Source organism: Triticum dicoccoides, chromosome 6A (assembly GCF_002162155.2).
Source record: "Triticum dicoccoides isolate Atlit2015 ecotype Zavitan chromosome 6A, WEW_v2.0, whole genome shotgun sequence".
In the NCBI taxonomy this organism is placed as follows: domain Eukaryota; kingdom Viridiplantae; phylum Streptophyta; class Magnoliopsida; order Poales; family Poaceae; genus Triticum; species Triticum dicoccoides.
In genome coordinates, this window is record NC_041390.1 from 11836682 (window position 1) to 11855942 (window position 19261).

General features: G+C 52.0%; 1 long non-coding RNA gene and 1 pseudogene across 1 annotated transcript; both read right to left on the reverse strand.

The window, feature by feature from the left end:
* Positions 1–7921: 7921 nt before the first annotated feature.
* Positions 7922–14933, reverse strand: LOC119319089 (annotated as a pseudogene).
* A 2846-nt stretch (positions 14934–17779) lies between these two features.
* On the reverse strand, positions 17780–19254 carry LOC119318905. The gene is made up of 2 exons (XR_005154270.1): positions 18913–19254; positions 17780–18589 (listed from the first exon to the last, which is right to left on the reverse strand). It is a non-coding gene; the product is annotated as an uncharacterized LOC119318905 (long non-coding RNA).
* Between the last annotated feature and the right edge of the window lie 7 nt (positions 19255–19261).

Here is a 19261-nt window from a genome sequence, read left to right on the forward strand (position 1 = left end):
GGCGAGGCGCGGCTGCGGGTCAGAGGCGGAGCACAGGGCGACGGGCGCGTACTACGGGGCAGTGGGCGACTGCGGCAGCGACGGCCACGGCGCGGCAGGCACCGGTGGGGCTCGCGCAGGCGGGCGCGACGGTGGGCTGCAGTCAGCAACAGCAGTAGCGAAGCAAGCGGGGGCACGGGCGTAGGCTGCAGCGGCGGGCTGGCGAAGTAGGGGCAGGGCCAGGGGCGTCCATCAGGGGACGGCGCAGTGGGGACGAGCCGAGCGGCGCCAGCTACGGGCGCGGGCGGCGGCCTAGCAGGTTATCCGGGTGACGAGCTCGGGCGGCGGTGGCTCGGTCTCGAGTGGGAGGGGACTAGGGTGCGAACGGGGCGGCGCAGCCGCGTAGAGAGAGGGGAAAGAACGGGAGGCTCTCACCCTCCGTTGATGGGAAGAGGGGCAGCGAGGCTCAATGGAGCTCGTCGGGGAGTATGTCGGGGACGATGAGGCGACGGGAAGGCGAGGGCGAAGTGGTCGGGGCGGCAAGCGGCGTCTTCACGCGCGTCGTCATGGAAGCGGTCGGGGACGGGATGACGACGAGGAGCTCCGGCATCGGGCGTCGGCCTCGGGGCCGCGGGTGTCCAGATCCAGGGGAAAAAAAGGAGTGGTCGGGGAGGAGCTATGGTTGGGTTCGGGCGCCGGGAGGGAGTACAAGTAGGCAGGGGGCTCGGTGGATGGGCAGCATCTGGCCGAGGCCATGGCCGATGCCCTCCACGACCCCCCTCGTGAACAGGAGGAGGAGGGAGGGGTAGGTGGGCCGACCAGGCGGATGGCCTAGTGGGCCGAGGCCCAGGGGTGGGGAGGGCCCCTTTTATTTCCTCTTATTGTTTTTGTTTGTGTTTTCTTTTTATTTATTTTCTATTTATTGTTTTCATATCTTATTATCTATTTACTTAGCTTTAGAAAATATATAAACATCACCTAAATTAGTGTTTACATTTAGGCTACCGACCTAAATGATTTGGCACATTAATTAAATAGTTTTATATTTGTTTAGTATTTAAAAACATTTAACAACTGTTTTAAGCCCCTGTTTTAATTATTATATGCCATGAAAACACTTTACAAAAATGTTGGGTCAGTATCATAATTGGTTATGGAATATTTGCCACACTTTGAACATTTTAGTTTGCATGTTTGAGAAATTTGAATTTTTGGACTTTAGTTTGAACTTGAATTTGAATTCAGATTTGGATCAAGCGAGGATTGGCAACAGTAATGTGATGACGTGGCATCATTAGCAGAGGATTAATGAAGCTTAATTATCCGGGCGTCACAATTCTCCTCCACTACAAGAAATCTCGTCCCGAGATTTAAGGGTTGTAGTAGGGGGAAAGACTCGAAAAGGACGGACCTCAACACAAGATAGGTAACTGGGGGCTATCTCTCGAGTTGAAACTTAAGTAAGACATCGAGAGCAAAGCAAGAAGGTGCAATAAGAAGTTTCAAGTGGGTAGGCAATCGTTCGTTGCCTGAAACAGAGAGTGAAAGGGGTTCAAGAGCAATGGGAATAAGTATTGCGTCTGATACCAGAGCAGATCACAAGGATGGTGGCTCGTGAATTACATACGAAGCCAAGCGCGAGGGACAACTTGAAAACAAGGAGAGTCAGGTTTCGATCCTGTGGAACTGTGGGTTATGGGCCCACCATGTGGGTTAGAAGTAGAAAGGGCGCTGCTAGCCAGGCATGTGAGAGCATAGACTGTCAGTTATGTTGGCAACAACGTTGGTACCAAGGGCGAGGGACGAAGAGAACCATTTTCCTGCTCGCAAGGCGAGGCGGACCAGTAGGCAAAGTTCTCGTCCATCGGCGGCTACCGGGATGTCATCAACAATAGTAACAAGGTCTAACTGACAGAGTTGTATATCGAGGCATTTATATAAGCAACGAATTATCACTGCTCATATAAGTTACGTTACAAGAAAGTTTAAACAAAGCAATGGAGACTTGAATCAGTTATCAGTGTTCTCGAGCTTCTAACAACTCAGAACCCATTGGAAAATTTGAATCGACGAGAATAATAGTTGATGAAAAACTCATAAGAGGTTATGTAGTTTCGTGATAATCTCGAGATAGCAGAGAGTAATACTCGAGGGTATAGCAGAACAGAGGTTGGATGGGTGAAATGATCTACAGAAGACAAGTACTTCCATTTGTCCGAGAAATGGGATCAAGGAAGAACAATATGGTGGAAAACACGGTTGCGAAGGACCAAACATAGGTACAAGCTGAAATTACCACAAGGGGATTATTATCATTACAAGAAGCTCCCATGATAAGATCTACATCGTTTCCATGGTCATGAACACAAAGTTCAAGGTCGACTCCCACTTCTACAATGCATAACTTTCCATTCACCTCTCGCATTCGAAGAAGTTGTAGAATTGAACATTTATCCGAAGAAACACCAGTAGATATAACTCGCATAATCTTCGGGTTCACACGGATTTAGGTAAGACAGAGATTCAACCCATAGGGGCATCTTAAGAACATATACCACCACTTCACGAGTAAAAGCCCGGAAGAAGGGTATGGTTGGCAAGAGCGGGGGATACAATTTACCAAAGGCATTATGCATCTGAGGGAAGGCTTACAAGGTTAGTGAATATGAAGAACGTTGTTAGATAAAACCGAACAAAAGGTCTGGTGGTCCACAAGGGATCTGATGTGAGCATCGATACTCACCCAGAAGAAGAAAGAATGCAAGGATATCAGATTATAGAAACAACTGACTAACTCAAAGCTCGAAGGCAAAGGGAATTATGAGTTCCAAAACGGGGGATTAGAAGAAGAGGCTCTGATCAAAGACAAGTTGAAAAGGCATAGATCGACAATCAATCAAGGTTTGATTTGTCGAGCACCAGCTCATGTCAGGGGCGACGTCTGAGCAGAAGGGAAGAATTCTAACTTTGTTTGATGATTGCAAGCATTCACAAACATATAGAATCAAATGCTCAAAATTAAAGATGACAAAGGATACTACTGAATATTGTCAGACATATGGAAAGCATCCACAATGCAAGTAGATAAGGAGGAGCAAGAGCAATAGGTTACTAAGAATTTTCAGAAGATCAGATAATATTCCAAAGAATTTTGTGAAACAAAGAACAACTGTGGACGAATGGATACTCGACAAGCGCGAGTAATTATCCGCAGGGGTATTCATGTGGCAAAGAACTGCAAGGCAGTAGGCTCAACGGATTCTCAGGACAACAGAGAGTAATTCGGGGCATCTTGTAATAACAAGAGCAACTGGGGATGAAGGTATGAACGACAACGTAGGTAGTTACTCGTAAGGATTTATCGGTGGTAGGGATCGTATGGCAAAGCGTATAAGGGTCTCGGTAAAACATCGGAGAGTATCTTCAGAATCTTGTGGTGCACCAAGCAATCATTTGGAGTGAGGGGCTCTCTGGTAGAACGTATTTACGAGAACCTAGAGTTAGCAAAATCATTTAACCCGAATACAAGAGAGATAAGATTCCCAGAGTATAGACGAGGAATAAAAGATCCTAATACCACCCAATGGCGACGTGGGCCCGTAAGCCACACAGCCATGTTAGTAAAATAGTTTTTCAAAGACTAGACTCAACTTCGGCCAAGGAGTTGGAAAGGGAGATCCTACAGGCAGTCGGCTCTGATACCAACTTGTGACGCCCCCGATTCAATCGTACACTAATCATACATGCAAATGTGTACGATCAAAATCAGGGACTCAAGGGAAGATATCACAACACAACTCTAGACACAAATCAAAATAATACAAGCTTTATATTACAAGCCGGGGGCCTCGAGGGCTCGAATACAAGCTTGATACACAAGAGTCAGCAGAAGCAACAATATCTGAGTACAGACATAAGTTAGACAAGTTTGCCTCAAGAAGGCTAGCATAAAAGCAACACGATCGAAGAGGCAAGGCCTCCTTCCTGGGACCTCCTAACTAGCTACTCCTGGTCGTTGGTGGTCTCCACGTAGTAGTATCCGTCGGCGGTGGCATCTGGCTCCAAGGATCCACCATCTGGTTGCATCGACCGGAAAGAAGAAGGAAGGGAGAAAGGGGTAGCAAAGCAACTGTGAGTACTCATCCAAAGTACTCGCAAGCATCAGATCTATGCTAAGTATGCATTGGTATCAAATGGAAGGGTTGTATCTGTGGACTGAACTTCAGAATGCCTGAATAGAGGGGAAGGCCTAGCCTATCGAAGACTAGCATCTTCAAGCAGCTCCAAGCATCTTGCAGCATGTAGAAGAGTAAAGAATAGCAGTTTAACTATCAAGCATGTTGTAGTATCAACGCCCAGAGATCCTTCCTCGACTCCCTGCGAGAAAGCAATCCTGGAGCCACATCTCATAAGTATCCATTTCTAGTTGTATTAGATCAAGATCTAAGTTTGAACGTCCATTACCGTGGACACGGTATTCGAATAAAGATCTTCCCTGCAGGGGTGCACCATGTTTTCCAACACGCTCGATCACTCTGGCCGGACACACCTTTCTGGGGTCAATGCCCGGCCTCGGAAGTCAACACGTCGCAGCCCGACCTAGGCTCAGCTGAGAGGTCCCCGCCGGTCTACATCCTAAGCACTCCGGGGTCTGGGCCCATCGCCCGTTGCACTCCGGGTCGTTGCGAGCAGGGCGGACCAGGCTCCACCACTACAGGATGGTGCTGGCCCAGCCGTGCCGCACTGCTGAACTGGACGTCTGACAAAGCTTCGGCTGATACCGCGACGTCGAGGCCCATATCTATTCTCGCGTGGTGGTTAGTGCGTAAAGGCCAAAGGCCAATTCAGAACAAATATCCAAACCATAGTGTATTGTTAGCTCGCGGAGACGAGCAGAAACTCACGATAATGTGACCCCGTCGCCCCGTCTCGAGGAAATACGGCAAGGGCAAGCCCAACCCACACGAGGGCTGCCTGACTTCCCGGCCGTGCCTCGTAATCATCTTGCGGGTGCTCTCCGGGCCCGCCCGACTTTCCCAAAGGTCTCAAGTAATGTCAAGGTAACCGTGTGTCCAAACATCAAGGGGAAAACCCAAGGAATCACCCTCGGAGGATTCCACTCGATGTAATCATCAAGGTGAACGTAAGAGGAACCACCCTCGAGGTTCACACTTGAGGGGTTGCACAGCAGAGCCGTATCGGGAATGGTGAAGGAGGAAATCACCCTCGATGACCATGACCGAATAGCTACACTACAGAATTATCATCAGGAGTGCGTTATGAGGGATCACCCGCGTCACTCGATAGTAGCTCTGCAAAGTCGAACAACTAAAGGGGCGTGATGTGATGTGCAGTGTCGGGCTCTGGTCGTCGATCATGTAGCTGTCGTCGATGATGAAGCAGGTGCAGCAAGGACAAGTGGAGGTCACTGATGGATCACTAGCCAACCTATACTAAGTAGTTTAGGATAAGCAGGTAGGTAACAATAGCAGGTACAAAAGCAGGCTATGCATCAGAATAGGAGCAATCAGATATAGTAGAAAAATCTAATGCAAGCATGAGAGAATGGAATGGGCGATATTGGGATGATCAAAGGGGGGCTTGCCTGGTTGCTCAGACAAGAAGAAGGGGTCATCATCGACGTAGTTGATCACGGCGGCATTAGCGGCAGTGTCGGGGTCTACCGAAGAGAAGAGGGGGAAGAAACAGTAAATACAGAGCAAACAAGTGTACAACATGACAATATGCAGAGCTAGACGTGTTCTAACGCGGTGCCACACGTTACAGGTGAAGGGGGATAACATCCGAAAAGTTTTCCCGGAGTTATGCATTTTCGGACAAATAAAACGGAGGGGGAAAGTTACATGTTCGCTATGCTAGGAGTATGTGGAGGACGAACGGAGGACGTATTCGGATTCGTCATATTTTTCTGAGCAACTTTCATGTATAAAACTGTTCCATCCGAGCTACGGATTATTTTCTATGATTTTCTCAAGTTTTAGCAATATTCTGAAATTAATTTTAATATGAAAATAAATGCTAAAATGCTAGGCGCACCCAGCACAGTGTACACCAAAGTGTACCCAGTGGCTGGCAGGTGGGCCAGGGGTCCCAGTTGACCAGTCAACGTTTGACTGGTCAACAGGAGGTGGGCCCCCCTGTCATTGACTGTGCCTAGTTAACTAAAACAGTTTCAACTAATCTAGTGATTAGGCTAATTAATCCGAGTTAACTAATTAATTTATTATTATGCATTTTTTTATTCTTCTATTTTTTTACAGGGGCATGGGGCCTACTGGGCAGTGTGGCCCATAGGTCATAGCGGGCGCGGGCGAGCGGGGCTGCGGGTGCCTGGGCGTGATCGCCTGACCGAACGGCCACGGGAGAGGGGAGAACGGCCGAGGCGAGCGCGGGCACCGGTCGGGACGGACCCGGGGCCACGGTGTCCTGAAGCGGGAGGGGCCGTGGCAGAGGTCTCGGCCAGGGGCACAGCCGGCCGGAGCAAGGGGCGGCCAGGCTGCGGGCAGCGGGCGCAGGGGAGCGAGCAGCGCATGGCGGGGTGAGGTGCAAGGAAGCAGAGGGGAGGTGGCCGGCGGCGAGGTGCGGCCGCGGCTTAGAGGCGGAGCGCGGGGCGGCGGGCGTGTACTGCGGGGCGGTGGGCGACTGCGGCAGCAGCGGCCATGGGGCGGCAAGCACCGGTGGGGCTCACGCGGGCGGCGCGGTTGGGATGGACGCCGGCGGGCGCGACGGTGGGCTGCAGTCAGCAGCAGCAGTAGCGAAGCAAGCGGGGGCGCGGGCGTAGGCTGCAGCGGCGGGCTGGCGAAGTAGGGGCAGGGCCAGGGGCGTCCGTCAGGGGACGGTGCGGTGGGGACAAGCCGAGCGGCGCCAGCTACGGGCACGGGCGGCGGCCTAGCAGGTTACGCGGGCGACGAGCTCGCGCGTCGGTGGCTCGGTCTCGAGTGGGACGGGGACTAGGGTGCGAACGGGGTGGCGTAGCAGCGTAGAGAGAGGGGAAAGAACGGGATGCTCTCACCCTCCGTTGATGGGATGAGGGGCAGCGAGGCTCGATGGAGTTCGTCGGGGAGGATGTTGCGGACGACGAGGCGACAGGGAGGCGAGGGCGAAGTGGTCGGGGAGGCAAGCGGCGTCTTCACGCGCGTCGTCGTGGAGGCGGTTAGGGACGGGGCGACGACGAGGAGCTCCGGCATCGGGCGTCGGCCTCGGGGCCGCGGGTGTCCAGATCCAGGAGGAAAAAGGAGTGGTCGGGGAGGAGATAGGGTTGGGTTCGGGCGCCGGGAGGGAGTACAAGTAGGCAGGGGGCGCGGTGGATGGGCGGCATCTGGCCGAGGCCATGGCGGATGCCCTCCACGACCCCCCTCGTGAATAGGAGGAGGAGGGAGGGGTAGGTGGGCCGACCAGGCTGATGGCCTGGTGGGCCGAGGCCCAGGGGTGGGGAGGGTCCCTTTTATTTCCTCTTATTGTTTTTGTTTGTGTTTTCTTTTTATTTATTTTCTATTTATTGTTTTCATATCTTATTATCTATTTATTTCAGCTTTAGAAAATATATAAACATCACCTAAATTAGTGTTTACAGTTAGGCTACTGACCTTAACGATTTGGCACATTAATTAAATAGTTTTATATTTGTTTAGTATTTAAAAACATTTAACAATTGTTTTAAGCCCCTGTTTTAATTATTATAGGCCATGAAAACACTTTACAAGAATTTTGGGTCAGTATCATAATTGGTTATTGAATATTTGCTACACTTTGAACATTTTAGTTTGCATGTTTGAGAATTTTGAATTTTTGAACTTTAGTTTGAACTTGAATTTGAATTCAGATTTGGATCAAGCGAGGATTGGCAACAGTAATGTGATGACGTGGCATCATTAGAAGAGGATTATTGTAGCTTAATTATCCGGGCGTCACATTCGGCCGGCTAGAACTTGGAATACACCATGCTCTCAAACTTGGCATACAGCAAACGCTTGAACTCCTTGTGGATAGTAGCGTCTATACACATGACGATGTGCGCGCGGTCAATCAGGTGTGCGAAGCCTCCACGGTTTGATTGGGCGCGCAGCACAGCCAACGGCTTTCCCCAGCTGAAATCCACGTCGTACAGCGGCATGCCGAGCCAGCTGACCACTCTCATGTCCGTCGCCAGTAGATTGCCTATGGCAGGGCTGTTGTCCCTCTTTGCTTGGTCGAGCTCGAGGTAGTCGACCGCTGAACGTACCAGCTCGTCGTCCACCTGGCCGAGGGTGTCCTTAATCCGGTGCGCAATGTAGGCCAGGTCGCCCGAGGCGATGCCACACGCTTCATCAGCAACACTGACGTTTATCACCGCGTTGCCAAAGTAACCGTCTGGGAGCGGTGGCGTCATGGCACGCCAGATGTTGGCAGAAAACGCGAGGCGCATTGTGCAGTTTGGTGGGAGCCGTCGGGCTAGACACATGCACTGCCACAAGTGGGCGCTCATGGCACTGAAGGTGCTAACACCGGAGGCACCGCAGATGCGCTTGAGAGTGGAAAGTTGATCCTTGCGAAGGGTGAAAACCTCATTGATCACTGGCCCCGAGGGCTGGGATAGGTTGATCTTGAGGCAAAAAAGGGGGAGGGTGTCGGGATGAACAACGGGTGGGTACCGTGCTGTTATGACCGGCCAGGTCTATGGCCGCCGGAGGCCCACTGGGCAGGCTTAGGTCCAAGTTATCTTAGTTTTATTTTCAGATTATGGTTATATATACAAGTTGTAAGACTATTTTAAGAATTAAGCAATAAGGCTATTCTATTGTCCGGCTCCCAGAGGAGCCGGAACCCTAAACCCTAGACGCCTCCCTCTTGCGCCGCCGCCGCCCAGCCACAAGGACGGCGCCTCGCCGCCGGCCACCGCGCTCCAGCACTCGCCCAACTTCCTCCTTTCCCTATAGCCTACTCCCTAGGAAGGCCAGAACCCTAGCTCCTAACACCTTGGTATCAGCCAGCTCTATTTCGACTATGTCATCCTCACCACCATCGCCGTCACTGCCCTTGACCACCACCGCCGCCGCATCCACAACCACCACCGCCGCCGCGCCATCACCACTCGCCACGGGGCCGCTGGTCCTTCCGTCCGCGCCGCTGGACCTCATCTCTGGCACATCCACCGGCCCCCATCACCGCGACGCCGCCGTCGCCTTCAACCCTACCGGCCCACTATACCCCGGAGGCCATGGCAGGGGTCCTCGACGACTTGGTCGTCGCGGTCCAGGGCATCTGGCTCTTCCTGGCCAGCCCGTACGGGCCGCCCCCGCCGCCTGCACCCTCCGGCCCACCGGCGCTTCCGTGGTACTCGGTGCCCGCTGCACTCACCGGCGGCTACAGCAGCCGGCCTGGCCACAATGGCCCGCACCAGCGCTCGCGGCATCAGCCGCGTCCGCCCCAGCCCCGTGGCCGGTCTGGCCTGCACCGGCCCCCTCCGTGCCGGCTGCACCGGCCCCCACGCCGTCTCCACCACCTAGCGCCGGCCTGAGTCAGGGCCCTTCCGGGGGGATCCCGATCCAGCAGGTGCGGTTCCCACCGTCGCCCTCTCTGATTCCGGCATGGCTCACCGGAACATCGCCACCGCCGGTCTACACGGAGGCCGGAGACCCGGCGGTGTCCACGCTGCAGTACGGCGCGCCGTCCTCTGCTCTCCGCATCGGCGAACCGGTGGGCACTGGCGCATCGACCCCGACACCACCTCGCTTCGCCCGGATCGACTTCGCCACGTATGATGGCTCGGAGGACCCTCTTAATTGGTTAAACCAGTGTGACCAGTTCTTCCGGGGGCAGCGCACACCTGCGTCCGAGCGCACTTGGCTCGCGTCATACCACCTCCGGGGGGCCGCCCAGACATGGTACTATGCCCTCGAGCAGGACGAGGGGGGCATATGCCTCCCTGGGATCGTTTCCGCGAGCTGTGTCTCCTTCGCTTCGGACCACCATGGCACGGCAGCCGCTTGTCCGAGCTGGGCCGCCTACCCTTCACCTCCACGGTCCAGGATTTCGCCGACCGTTTCCAGGCTCTGGCGTGTCATGCACCGGGGGTGACGGCACTACAGCGGGCTAAGCTCTTCGTCGGCGGGCTTCCCGACCACATCCGCGTGGACGTCGAGATGAAGGGGCCCCAGGACCTGCACACGGCCATGTACTACGCTCGGGCATTCGAGCAGCGCGCCCAGGCATTAACACGGCCCGCAGCACCTCAGGGGAGCCGATTGCCTCCATGACCACCGCCGGCCGCGCTAGCACCTTCAGCCGCCTCACCGGCGACCACCTCGGCCGCGACGCGGCCCTTCCGGCGCCTTTCGCAAGCCGAGCAGCTCGAGCGCCGCCGCCTGGGGCTGTGCTTTAACTGTGATGCGCCCTATGCCCCAGGCCATGTATGCCCGCGCCTCTTCTACTTGGAGACGGTCGACGAGACGGAGGACGACGTCACCGATGATGGACTCGGCGACCCAGCCGCCGCCGAGGTCGCGCCTGCACCCGCGCCGGCTATGGCCCTTGTCGTCTCCCTCCACGCGTTGGCCGACATCCGCAATGAGCGGACTATGCTTATCCCGGTCACGATCCATGGCGAGACTTTGGTGGCTCTCTTGGACACGGGTTCTACACATAACTTCCTACCGGAGGCTACTATGCGGCGCCTTGCACTACAGCCGACGGGCGGGGAGCAGCTGCGGTCACCGTCGCTAATGGCGGCCGCCTCCACTGCCATGGGCTCGCTTAGGACGTCCCCATTACTATCGGCGACGAGCACTTCACCATCACTTGTGCCGGCATCGACTTGGGATGCTTTGACTTCATCCTCGGCGTCGACTTTTTGCGGACTCTCGGTCCCATCCTTTGGGACTTCGACGCCCTGACGATGACCTTCTGGCGCCTCGGCCGCCGCATCCGGTGGGAGGGCGATGGAGGCACCCCGGCGTCGCGCCCACTCCATCTAGCCGCGGCCACCACGGAGGTCGAGCATCCGCTGCTGGATAACCTCCTGCAACAGCACGGTGATCTTTTTGCGGAACCCCAGGGCCTTCCGCCGGCCCGGGTCTACGACCACCGTATTCATCTCCTGCCGGGCTCGGCTCCGATGGCAGTACGGCCCTACCATTACCCTCAGCTGCAGAAGGACGAGTTGGAGCGGCAGTGCGCACTCATCCTTGCTGCGGGCATTATCCAGATCTCTACATCACCCTTTACGGTGCCGGTCCTCCTCGTTTGCAAGTCGCATGGCACGTGGCGCTTCTGCATCGACTACCGCGCCCTTAATGCTCTCACACATAAGGATAAGTTTCCTATCCCGGTGGTCGATGAACTCCTGGATGAGCTACATGGGGCGCTTCTTCACCAAACTGGACCTCCGGTCAGGGTATCATCCGGTGCGCATGCATCCCGACGACATCGCCAAGACGGTGTTCCGGACTCATCACGGCCACTTCGAGTTCTTGGTGATGCCCTTTGGCCTCTCCAACGCCCCGGCGACATTTCAGGTCTTGATGAACGATGTCCTCCGGCCCTACTTACGTCGGTTTGTGATCGTTTTCTTTGAGGACATTCTTATCTACAGCGCCTCTTGGGCAGAGCACCTCCAGCATGTGGCCATCGTCTTCAACGAGCTTCGGGCGCATCATCTTCATCTTAAGCGCTCGAAGTGCTCGTTTGGGACACCTTCGGTCGCTTACCTCGGCCACGTCATCTTGGCCAAGGGAGTGGCCATGGACGCCAACAAGGTGGCGGCCGTCGCCGCCTGGCCGATTCCGCAGTCTCCGCGGGCTCTTAGCGGGTTCCTTGGCCTTGCGGGGTACTACCGGAAGTTCATCCGGGAGTTTGGCCTAATCGCGGCCCCACTCACGCGTCTCCTCCGTCGCGACGCCTTCTCTTGGGATGAGGAGGCCACTTCAGCATTCGAGGCCCTCAAGGGGGCCCTCACGACGGGACCCGTACTGCAGATGCTGGATTTCGACCTCCCCTTCACCGTCAACTGCGACGCCTTCGATGCGGGGTTTGGTGCGGTCCTGCATCAGGGCGATGGACTCCTCGCCTTCTTCAGCCGCCCCTTTGCTGCACGCCATCTTAAGTTGGCGGCGTATGAGCGTGAGCTCATTGGGTTGGTGCAGGCAGTACGCCATTGGCGGCCCTATCTTTGGGGTCGTTCCTTCCGGATCCGCACAGACCAATACAGCCTCAAGTTCATGTTGGATCAGAGGCTCTCGACGGTTCCCCAGCACCAGTGGATCAGTAAACTCTTCGGCTTTGATTTCACCGTCGAGTACCGGCCGGGTCGCCTTAACACCGTCGCCGACGCCCTGTCTCGGCGTGACGCCGATGTGGACGATGGTGCGGCGGAGGGGGCGGCCTTCTACATCATCACCGGGCCCTCTTTCGCCCTCTACGCCGACATCCGCCGGGCGACCGCTGCCGCGGCCGACGCCCTCCTCCTGCGGCAGCAGCTGACGGCGGGCGAGCTGGAGGAGCCGTGGCGTCTAGCCGACGGCCTGCTTCTCCACGGGCGCCGCGTCTTCGTTCCGGCGCATGACGATCTTCGTCAGCAGGTGTTGCGTCTCGCCCGCTCGGCGGGCCATGAGGGCGTGCAGAAGACGCTCCATCGTCTCCGTGCCGACTTCTACATTCCAGGTGATCGTGCCCTGGTCCGTGACTGGGTACGGTCTTGTGTGACGTGCCAGCGCAACAAAACGGAGACACTGCGGCCAGCGGGCATGCTTCAGCCCTTGGAGGTCCCATCTCAGGTTTGGGCGGACATCTTCATGGACTTCATCGAGGGCCTTCCCAAGGTGGGCGGCAAATCCTTCATTCTCACGGTGGTTGACCGCTTCTCCAAGTATGCTCATTTCATCGCCCTTGGCCATCCATATTCAGCGGCATCTGTCGCACGGGCCTTCTTCGATGGCATTGTCCGTCTCCACGGGTTCCCTTCTTCGATCGTCAGTGATCGGGATCCTGTGTTCACGGGTCATGTATGGCGCGACCTTTTCCTGCTGGCGGGAAGCTCCGCCTGAGCACCGCCTTCCACCCTCAGATGGACGGCCAGTCTGAGATCGTTAACAAGGTGATTGCCATGTATTTGCGTTGTGTTACAGGTGATCGCCCTCGCGCCTGGGTGGACTGGCTCTCGTGGGCGGAGTACTGCTACAACACCTCTTATCACTCCGCCCTCCGTGCTACGCCCTTTGAGGTGGTGTATGGCCGGCCGCCCCCGCCGATCCTGCCGGTTGATCCGGCCTCGGCACGGACCGAGGCAGCCGGGGCTCTTCTGAGGAGCCGTGATGAGATGCTCGCGGAGGTCCAGCAACGACTCCTCCAGGCCCAACAGTTGGATAAATGATACTATGATGGCCACCATCGCGAGGCGGAGTTCGCGGTGGGTGATTGGGTCTGGCTGCGTCTACTTCACCGCTCTACGTAGTCCTTCGACCCACGCGCAAGGAAGAAGCTCGGTCCTCGCTATGGCGGTCCCTTTGCTATCCTGGAACACATTGGGAAGGTGGCGTACCGTCTTCAGCTTCCGGCAGGCGCGCGGATCCATGCTGTCTTCCATGTCGGGCTGCTCAAGCCATTCCGTGGTGATCCACCCGCGGCACCACCGGCACTTCGGCCGATCACGGACGGGCGTATCCTTCCTGAGCCAGAGAAGGCGCTGAAGGCTCAGCTACGCCGAGGCTCCTGGTACGTGTTGATTCGGTAGACTGGACTACCAGAGGAGGACGCTACTTGGGAGCAGCGCGAGGAGTTCCACCAGCACTACCCCGACTTTCAGCTCGAGGACGAGGTGTTTGCGCAGGCGGGGAGAGATGTTATGACCGGCCAGGTCTATGGCCGCCGGAGGCCCACTGGGCAGGCTTAGGCCCAAGTTATCTTAGTTTTATTTTCAGATTATGGTTATATATACAAGTTGTAAGACTATTTTGAGAATTAAGCAATAAGACTATTCTATTGCCCGGCTCCCAGAGGAGCCGGAACCCTAAACCCTAGCCGCCTCCCTCTTGCGCCGCCGCCGCCCAGCCGCAAGGACAGCGCCTCGCCGCCGGCCGCCGACCTCCAACCCTCGCCCAACTCCCTCCTTTCCCTATAGCCTATGCCCTAGGAAGGCCAGAACCCTAGCTCCTAACACCTGCACACAAGTGGGTGCGGTCATGGTAGGGGAACTTCACCACTGCCCGGTCGCCATCCCTCGAGAAAGTTGACCATGTCTGGAAGAAGTGGAACGCGGAAATGCCATCCATGGTGCCATGGTGCACTGCCGTCCCAAAGGCCACCCCACCGCACTTGAAAAATGTCACCTACACATACATACATGGGGTGATTTGTTACACATATTACTGGCTGCTTGTAATTATAGGCATGCATATGTAATATATGTAGCAGTGTACTACCATATATAATTTAGTTGAGTTGGTTAGAAAGAAAAAAAGACGAACAAAAATAAAAACTAGCTCTTTATATAAGAATCGGACTGACCTGGGTGGCACACACCTCAGCTGAGAGTATTTGGGGAACAAACAACCTCCTCAGCCTTGGTGATGGCTTCAAATTGCTAAAGTCGTCGATGGTGAGTTGGGAGCGAGCCAGGAGGAAAGCATGCCCTTGCTGTTGCAACCGATCTCTAACCTGCCGTCGGCGTCCACCCTGAGGCGGCTGGCCATGGTAGAAGCCCACAAGGGCCATGCCTAGCGCTGTCTTCAACTTGGTCCCGTTGAAGAAGTCAGTGGTTTCGGTGCCGGGACATCGACGGTAGAAATGAACAAGCGGGGTGTAGCCTCTGTTGGCTAGCATGAGGTCGAGTGCCGAGAGCCATAGCGTTTTCCTCGGCGTGTCCGCAGCCGGCGTTACGAAGCAGGACTCTACCACCTGCGCCTCTTCCTCACCGGCCATTCGAGTTGTCTCTCTTTCTTGCTCTCTCCCTTCAGTTCTTCTTTTTCCCTCAAGTGCTAGCTACTGGTTACAAATGGGGACTGATCGTGGACCAATTATTTGAAGAGAAGGATCGCATTCCACAAGCAGCAATTATTTAAAAGCATCTCTGTTTTGACATATCATCTGAATCAACCAGGACCAGACAATTAAAGGTGAATACAAGCTGATGGAGACATTCATGTACGATGCCATGATGCTGTCTCCAATTGATGGAAATCAAAGGGTGGCCCATCTCCATCGTCAACTACTACTTCAGTGTCTCGGTTAACTTATAATTAATAACTATAGACTTGTTTCTTACAACGACTACTACATGTTTTTTTTTTGAAAAGCAGGATGACCCCGGGTTTCTGCGTTTAGGCGATGCATGCAATCATCTTATTAATCTATTTTTATAAAAAAGTACTTGATGGGTTAACCAAAAAACGAAAAATATGTTAGAAAATCTGACAAAAATCAGAAACATCTGACCTTTAATTTGATCGATTAGAAAACTACTACCGTTAGATCTATTTAACGGAACAAAAACATCAATATTACCCACCAATGCCATTATAGACTTCACGCCTCAATATTTCTATAGGACGTTCTGTATTGATATAAAAAAAACTAATGATCGATTAGAAAACTACTACCGTTAGATCTATTTAATGGAACAGAAACATCAATATTACCCACCAATGCCATTATAGACTTCACGCCTCAATATTTCTATAGGACGTTCTGTATTGATATAGAAAAAACTAATGATCGATTAGAAAACTACTACCGTTAGATCTACTAGCAAAAGGCCCGTGCGTTGCAACAGATAATAGAACTGTGAATTGCGGCCTTGAAATCAAGTTATTGATAACGTAACATAATACATGTAATGATTATAAATAGTGTACATCCAACATTATTAATTGAAATCAAATAAAATTGCTCACATGCTACACTTAAAAATCAGAAATACTCAGGCTAGTGATCATCCATTTCTCCATCATACGCATAGATTTGGATGTTCTTATGGAACTTAAAGTGATGGGAGCCGACGACGATATGTGCTTTAAAATAATCAACACCGTTTTTTGCGGGCTAACACGATCAACACAAAAAACTGTGGACATTGCGAGTTTGATTCCAGTCATGGTCAACTATTTTTTGCCTCATCTCCTAAATGGGATGGTGGGTTTGATTTGTTGGGCCGGGTCACACGGATAGGTTGGGAGGGCACTGTATTTTCTATTGGTGCAACGTTACGCGTACCAATGGGGCAGAGGCCAAGTGGCCCAGGACAGACGATCGGTAGAATAGCCTAGCTCAGTATGAAGAAATGCCATGGACATACGAAATGGGAGCACCAATAAGATTATACCTCCATTTATATAAATATAAAAAAACAGTATATATGCCCGTGGGTTACAACGGTAGAAACAATTGACATAAATTTAGTGGCACAAACATAATGTTCAATGTGTTATAAATTTGGCGCAAATTTAGTAAGGATTATAAGTACAAGGAAAACATGACACGCTGTATGTTACAACGAAAGAAAGAATGGCCTGAATTTATTTAGTGAGGATCATGCAGGAAAAAGATGCCACACCATTTTTATTCATAAGATATAAAGGAGGGCACTACACGCCTGCCATTGATTCCCGCACCTCCTTCAAAAAAAATTATGCATAATAGCTATTGCCCTTCCCGTCATTTGTTTCGCTAAGCACAAATCTTATTCATGCCATATTCTTTACATAATTTCCGAAGCAGCTCCTTGATATTTGACAACCTAAGAACGTATATAAACTGGTAAAAATTGTGTAAAATAGCAATGTGGGACTATTTAATAAATAAACAGATATGAAAAACAGCCTCGAGCCTGCTCGCAGTGGGCAGTCGGCCGGCCCAGCACGCCCGTGCCCATTGTCTCGGCCCAAGTACGCACGCATCGCATTCTATTCTTAAAAAGCGAGACGCCTAGGTAATCACACTCACTAGCCCAGCCTGAGTGGTCCGATGTGTTTACACACATCCAGTAGACCAGGGCTCAAATCCCAGCTGCGACCAATTTTTTTAAAATTAAAAAAATATCAAACACATACATACAGGACCGGCTGGGCCAAGTTGCGCAATGCTGAGCGGGCATGAAAATATTAGTACACCTTGAATATGTTTTAAATTCAAACTGAAAGCGTAAAGTCATGGGAAGAAGCGTATTATGACGGTGAACCCCACAGAAGAATTCAAACTGAAAGCGTAAAGTCACGGGAAGAAGCGTATTATGACGGTGAACCCGACAGAAGCAATGCGTGCTTTATTAGTAGGTACTAGCAAAAAGTCTCGTGCGTTGCACCGGGTGTACAAAAAATAGATATATGCTTAGACAGTTGAAAAAAACTACCACAAAAACAACATTGCAATCAGTCAAACAACCATATCATAACAAATTTTTCAAATGATTTTTGTTAAAAATGATTTTCAAACAATAATTACTTTTTCAGTTTGTAAATCCCGCACCATTCTCAGAAAACAAACTAATAAGTAAACATGGATATGCTCTTACTTGATTTTCCACATGGCAAGTTGAAACAATTTTTGTTATCAAAATCGAAGCACAGTATCAAAAGTATTGGGATAAGATTTCCGATCAAAATTGATGAATGATTTTGGTTTAAATAGTTAACAAACAATGCAATTAGATCTCGTTGTTGCATGCCTAAGGCTCAAACCCAAGAATAGCCATGCACCCATAGTGAATAATAACCATTCAAATCATCATATGCTTAAGACATCACTAATGTTATGTTTCTTAAGGTAGGCCCAAAAATATAAAATAGCATGCTAACAAAATAGGATCAGGAAAGAACAAAGCAATATTTTTCACTGACAAAGATATAAAAGTAGCTACATTATATACAAAAATTGGCTGATCAGACTTCTCTCACACAGGAGCAATCCGTAGTTCTCAAGCTCTCTACACAGGTACTGCATAGCATCTTGCTCAGCTTGAGATGAATAAGAACAGCATGTCAAAACTTCAAAGGCAAAGGAGTCAAAGAAAAAACATGCTAAGCTGTTCAAACAAGATATTTCTTGAACTGTTTCTCCATGTAAACTTACTAAGCCAATCGCTTCCAGTGATTCTATCATACATATACCACGTACAATCATCTTCTCTCATGTTTCCCGCCACACTGTTTTAACCCCGCTGCACTTATAGCTGTTAATAGGGAACACAAAAAACATGTATAGTGTTCTCCGGCATGAGAGGGGCTCTCACATCCAACAACAGAAGAGCGATCTCCATCGCAGTTCGACAAAAACCTGGATGCTATGCACCAGTTTTAATCTTGGCTCTTTCTTACAACCTATATAATCGCAAGATGAAGCAGATGCTGAAAACAAACATTCCAGAAGAAAATGCCATGGTTATGTTCATTATCAAAAACCCCAAAATTAAATGCATTTAGTAGGAATCCATACTGTCTCTTAAAGACATACCAAACTAACTATTAGATGAACACAAGAGCTATTCAATGAAACCATCCCTTAGCTCTGTGCAAAAATCTGATTATAATAGAGGAAATGGTTTATTTGGGGCTCCCTCTTGGCCCCGGTGATCAGGTGGCAGCTCTATCCATATTTCACGAGTTCGCCAGCGGGCTGACAGGTACTGCAGGAAATATATAGATTATTGCCCTCAATCATGTGTAATAAATTTGTACATTCTGTCTGTATTTGGTAGTTATTTCTAGCATAAAAATTAGGTAGTAGCAGCACCTCTAAGTGACAGAGTGACATACATAGCAGCATGCCAATCATGGCTCACAAGATTCACAGATATGCATACGAAGAAGAAAAAAGAAAAGCATGTGTATACGAAACCTTCATTAGTGCATCGTTCTGAACACACACAAAGTAGGAGAACGCCCAGGCAGAGTCAGAATTCTGTCAGGAAAGAGGCAGGCACAAAATCAAGAAGGCGTGCTTGCATACCGGCACCTCCAATAAGGAATCCGTGAAGCCGCCACTCCATCCGCTCTCGCAACCAGCTCGGGTCAACGCGGCCGCGCAACTGCCGCTTCATCCCCTCTCGCAACCTCCTTCTCTCGGCTGGACCACCCTCCTTGGCTCCTTGCATTGTTGGACTGCGACCCCGAGCTCGCTGCTACCCGATGGCCTCCTCGGCCTCGAAGCAGCAGTGATCATGGACTTGGGGGGAAGGAGGGAAGGCCGCCGGGGAGCTGGAGTCTCGAGGGAGATGGAGGCACACCCGTGGTGGTCGTCGCCGAGAGGGGCTGCCAGGGTGCGGCGGCGGCGCTCGAGGGAGTCAGGGTCGGGGCGG